Consider the following 6002-nt stretch of genomic DNA (forward strand, 5'->3'; position numbering starts at 1 on the left):
TTTAGATCTGAACAGCACTAGCAACAACAACCTGCATTTACACAGCCCTTTTAACATTGTAAAATCACGTTGAAGTGCTTCATGGATACATTATTAAACAAAATGTGACACTTAAAGAGATATTAGGAGACAGTGAAAGAAAGCTTGGCCAAGTAGATAGGGTATTAAGCAACATCTTAAAGGAATAGAGATATTTAAAAATTAAAAAGCAGCATGTTATCTAAATAGTGAGAGGATGCAGAGCTCTGAGATTCAGGGAGATCAGGATGCCCTAGTATATGAATTATAGAAGGATAGCATGCATGTGCAGCAAGTAATCAGGAAACCTAATGCAGCAATTCCCCACTATTCAAAAATAGAGTCATAAAGTCATAGAGATGTACAGCATGGAAACAGACCCTTAAGTCCAACTCGTCATGCCAACCACATATTCTAACCTAATCTAGTCCCATTTGCCAACACTTGGTCCATATCCCTCTAAACCCTTCCTATTCATATACCCATCCAGATGCCTTTTGAATGTTGTGCAGTAATTGTACCAGCCTCCACCACTTCCTCTGGCAGCTCATTCCGTCACGCACAACCCTCTGTGTGAAAAAGTTGCCCCTTAGGTCCCTTTTATATCTTTCCCCTCTCAACCTAAACCTATGCCCTCTAGTTCTGGACTCCCCCATCCCAGGGAAAATACCTTGTCTATTTATCCTATCCATGCCCCTCATGATTTTATAAACAGCTATGAGGTCCTCCCTCAGCTTCTGACACTCCAGGGAAAACAGCCCCAGCCTGTTCAGCCTCTCCCTGTAGCTCAGATCCTCCAACCCTGGCAACATCCTTGTAAATCTTTTCCGAACCCTTTTGAGTTTCCTTTCCAATAGGAAGGAGACCAGAATTGCACGCAATATTCCAACAGTGGCCTAACCAATGTCCTGTACAGCCGTAACATGACCTCCCACTCCTGTACTCAATACTCTGACCAATAAAGGAAAGCATACCAAATGCCTTCTTCACGATCCTATCTGCCTGTGACTCCACTTTCAAGGAGCTATGAACCTGACTTCAAGGTCTCTTTGTTCAGCAACACTTACCATTAAATGTAGTAGAGCGTTCATATGTCACCTTTCGTAAGCTGAAATGGCATTAAGCGAAGGAGCATTAATTAATATGGGAAAAAATTCACCTTTTTTCATAAAAGTGAAAATCATCTTTGGATTTGTTTCAATTAACTGGCGTAAAAGTGAACTGGCATAAAACAAACTTTTGAAAAACGGAGGGGGGGGGGAAGAGGGGTTACCTGTAACGCGACGTTATCCGCTGCTGAAAATGGAGGGGAATATGTGTCTGAAAGGATGCATCAAGTTACTTTCTAGATGGTTTGAAGTTCGATACAGTAGGTGTCCGAAGGGGTTCATGTGAAGAGATCTTTAGAATTCCACAAACAGGTGTAGAAATTAATCAAGAGGGTTAATGGAATGTTGGCTTTTATATTAGGAGGACTGGAACACAAGGTTTCAGAGGTTTTGCTGCTGTTATATCAAACCCTGGTGAGATACCACTTGGAGAATTGTGAACAGATCTGGGCACCACACCTTGGGAAGGATAGATTGGCCTTGGCTGGAGTACAATGTAGACTTACAAAACGAGACCTGGACCCCAGGGGTAACTTCACGAGGCAAGATTACACACATTACGCCTATCTTCTTGAGACTTCAGAAGGTTAAGGGATCATCTGATCGACTCCTTAATGCATTAACAGGAAAAAAAACATGACAGATAAAGATAAACAGTTTTGATTGGTTGGGGATTCTAGACGGAGGGTGCATTGTCTGAGAATTTGGATCAGACCGTTCAGGAGAGATGTTAGGAAGCACTTCTACACCCAAACACTGGTTGAGTTTGGAACTTTTTCCATAAATGGCAATTGATGCTAGATCATTTGTTAAACAAAGTTGTCAAGGGATATGGGCCAAAGGCAAGTATATGGAGTTAGGCCACAGATCAGCCATGATCTCATTGAATGATGGGACAGGCTTGAGGGGCTAAATGACCTACTCATGTTCCTATATAGAATATTACATTTAATTGCAAGAAGAATTGAATGCAAGAGTAGGGAGATTATGCTTCAATTATACAATATTGTGTACGGTACTGATCACTGTGCTTACAGAAGGATGTTAAAAGTTGGAAGCAGTTCAGAGGAGGTTTATTAGACTGATACACAGAATGAGCAGATTGCCTTATGTGGAAAGACAAAATAGGCTCTGTCTGTATCCTCTGGAGCTTAGAAAAGTCAGAGGTGACTTAATTGAAACGTAAGATTCCGAGAGGTCTTGACTGGTTGGATGTTGAAATACTTCCTCTTGTGGGAGAATTCAGAACTAGGAGTCATAGTTTAAAAATAAGAAGTTGCCCAATTAAGACAGAGATGATGAAACATTTTTTTTCTCTGTCAGAGGGATGTGAGTCTGGAATTCCCTTCCTCAAAAGGCAATGCATACAGAATCTTGAAATATTTTTAAAGCAGAGGTCAATAGACTTTTGATGACCAAGGTAAAATAACTCCACGGAGTCACCCGTATTTACACCTGAACAGTCCTTTACTTTAGGACTGCCTCATCAGAGCCAACTCTCAGAGTGTCAGAACTTCTAACACTCCTCTTTATATCTGTCAGCCAGGACTCCCTGATTGGTCCAGGTTAACAGCCCCAACTAGGGAACTCATATTCAATGATGTCCAGCTGGCTGACCTTATTGCAATCACTGCACAAGGGATGATGTGGAGGTGCCAGTGTTGGACTGGGGTGGACAAGGTCAGAACCAAAGAATGTGGTGCTGGAAAAGCACAGTGAGTCAGGCAGCATCCCAGGAACAGGAGAGTCGATGTTTCGGGCATAAGCCCTTCAACAGGACAAAGTCAGAGTCGTACGGTACCAGGTTATAGTCCAACAAGATAAGAAGCAGTGCTCGGATAGCTTGTAATTTCAATTACATCTGTTGGACTATAACCTGGTGCTGTGTGGCTCCTGACCATGAGGGGCATGGTTAGGATAAATAGACAAGATCTTTTCCCTGGGGTGGGGGACTCCAGAATTAGAGGGCATAGGTTTGGGGTGAGAGGGAAAAGATATAAAAGGGACCTAAGGGGTAACGTTTTCACGCAAAGGGTGGTGCGTGTATGGAATGAGTTGCCAGAGGATGTGGTGGAGGCTGGTACAATTACAGCATTTAAAAGCCATCTGGATGGGTATATGATTAGGAGGGATTTAGAGGGATATGGGCCAAGTGCTGGCAAACGGGACTAGATTAGGTTAGGATACCTGGTCGGCGTGGACAAGTTGGACTGAAGGGTCTGTTTCCATGCTGTACATCTCTGTGACTGTATGAGCATGTACGCCAGGGACTGAAAGATTAATCAGGGATGTGCAGGAATGTAGAGTTGAGGTTAAAATCAGATCAGCCACAATCCCATTGACTGGGTCAGCAGGCTTGAAGGGCCGAGTGGCCTTCCCTTTTTCCTTCTTTGTATGAGAGAGGTGAAGAAGAAATCCCAGAACTTAGAACACAGGTAGCCATCAAGGGCAGAGCAAAGAAAATCAGGGATGTGCAAGAAGCCAGAGGTGCGGAGATGTCGCAGGGTTTCGGGGCTGCAGGAGGTCACAGAGGTAGTGATGGGCAGGGACATCACAAGGATAAGAATTTTAAAGTTGAGACATTGCCAGATCAGAGAGATAATTAGCTAAGTGGATTTGCTGCAAGTCAGTACAAGCAGCAGAGTTTTAGATGAGCCTATTTCTGTGTAACATGAGCGTTAATAATACTACAAATGCTATCACATTGATTTAAAAAGAAGTTAAAGGATACTAAAAGGACATGAGATATCAAAGCTTTTCATTGCATTCATCAGGACTGGGAAGCAACAAAAAGGCTGGATGAGAGAGATACCAATTTATACAACACAGGAAGAGGGTGCATCCGAGGAGCAGAAGAATCAATGTTTCGGACATAAGCCCTTCATCAGGAAAGGTTTATGCCTGAAATGTTGATTCTCCTGCTGCTTGGATGCTGCCTGGCCTGCTGTGCTTTTCCAGCACCACATTCTCAACTCTGGTCTCCAACATCTGCAGTCCTAACTTTTTTCCAGTTGGGTGAATGAGCCAAGGGGTGGTAGATGGAACTTAATTCAGATAAATGCGAGGGGTTGCATTTTGGTACACCACGGAAACAGACCCTTCAGTCCAACCTGTCCATGCCGACCAGATATCCCACTCCAATCTAGTCCCACCTGCCAGCACCCAGCCCATATCCCTCCAAACCCTTCCTATTCAGATACCCATCAAGTTTCCTTTTAAATGTTACAATTGCACTAACCTCCAACACTTCCTCTGGCAGCTCATTCCATACACGTACCACCCTCTGTGTGAAAACATTGCCCCTTAGATCTTTTTTATATCTTCCTCCTCTCACTCTAAACCTATGCCCTCTAGTTCTGGACTCCCCCACCCCAGGGAAAAGACTTTGTCTATTTACCCTATCCATGCCCTTCATGATTTTATAAACCTCTATAACATCTCCCCTCAACCTCCAACGCTCCAGCCCCAGCTTGTTCAACCTCTCCCTATAGCTCAAATCATCCAACCCTGGCAACATCCTTTTCTGAACCCTTTTGAGTTTCCCAACATCTTTCCGATAGAAAGGAGACCAGAATTGCACGCAATATTCCAACAGTGGAATGTCCTGTACAGCCACAACATGACCTCCCAACTCCTGTACTCAATGCTCTGACCAATAAAGGAAAGCATACTAAACACCTTCTTCACTATCCTATCTACCTGCGACTACCTACGATTCTACTTTCAAGGAGCCATGAACCTGCTCTCCAAGGTTTCTTTGTTCAGCAACACTCCCTCGGACCTTAAGTATAAGTCCTGCTAAGATTTGCTTTCCCAAAATGCAGCATCTCGCATTTACCTAAATTAAACTCTATCTGTCACTCCTCAGCCCATTGGTCCATCTTAACATTAATGGAAGGGGGTTAGTGGTACACAGTTAATGGTAGAGAAACCTAGGGGTTCATGCACTTAGTCCATTGAAAGTTGTGTCACAGGTAGGCAGGGTGGTTAAGAAGGTGTTTAACACACTTGCCTTCATTGCTCAGACCATTGAGTATAGGAGTTGGGACGTCATGTTGGGGTTGTACAGGACATTAGTGAGGCCCCACTTTTGTGTACCATGTAGAGTTCTAGTTGCTCTGCTCTCGGAAAGATATTATTAAATTGGAAAGGGTGCAGAAAAGATGCACAAGAATGTTGCCAGGACTGGAGGACTTGAATCATAAGGAGAGGCTGGATAGGCTGGGACCGTTTTTTACGGCACATAAAATATTGAGGGGTGATCTTATCGAGGTCTATAAAATGATGAAGAGCATGGTTAAGTTGAATTGAAAGGTCTTTTCCACAGGGTAGGGGAGTTCAAAACTAGAGGACAAAATTCTAAGATGAGAGGAGAAAGACATAAAAGGGATCCAGGGGGCAATTGTTTCATACAGAGGGTGGTTCATATGTGGAATGAACTGCCAGAGGAAGTGGTCGATGCAGGTACAGTTATAACCTTTAAAAGACATTTGGACAGGTACATGAGTAGGAAAGGTTTAGAGGGATATGGGCCAAAGGCAGGCAAATGGGATTAGGTTAGTTTGGGAAACTTGGTCAGCTTGGATGAGTTGGACTGAAGGGTCTGTTTCATGCTGTATGACTATCTAACTCTATAAATTCCTCATGCCTTTCCAAGACTGAGTTCCTAAGTATTGGTAGATGTAGCTTTGAGCACAGACAAATACGTCAGTCTGCAAGCCCGAATGATTGTCAATTAGTGTCCATTGTCACTCTCGGCACAGTCGGGGCTGTTTAATAAATGATGTCCAACAGCAGAATCACATCTAATGGTGGACATCCTGTTCTGATTTCAAAAGAGAATGAAATGTTAAAAGAGGAACTTTCGGCCAGTTA

This window comes from Chiloscyllium punctatum, chromosome 6, assembly GCF_047496795.1.
Source record: "Chiloscyllium punctatum isolate Juve2018m chromosome 6, sChiPun1.3, whole genome shotgun sequence".
NCBI lineage: Eukaryota > Metazoa > Chordata > Chondrichthyes > Orectolobiformes > Hemiscylliidae > Chiloscyllium > Chiloscyllium punctatum.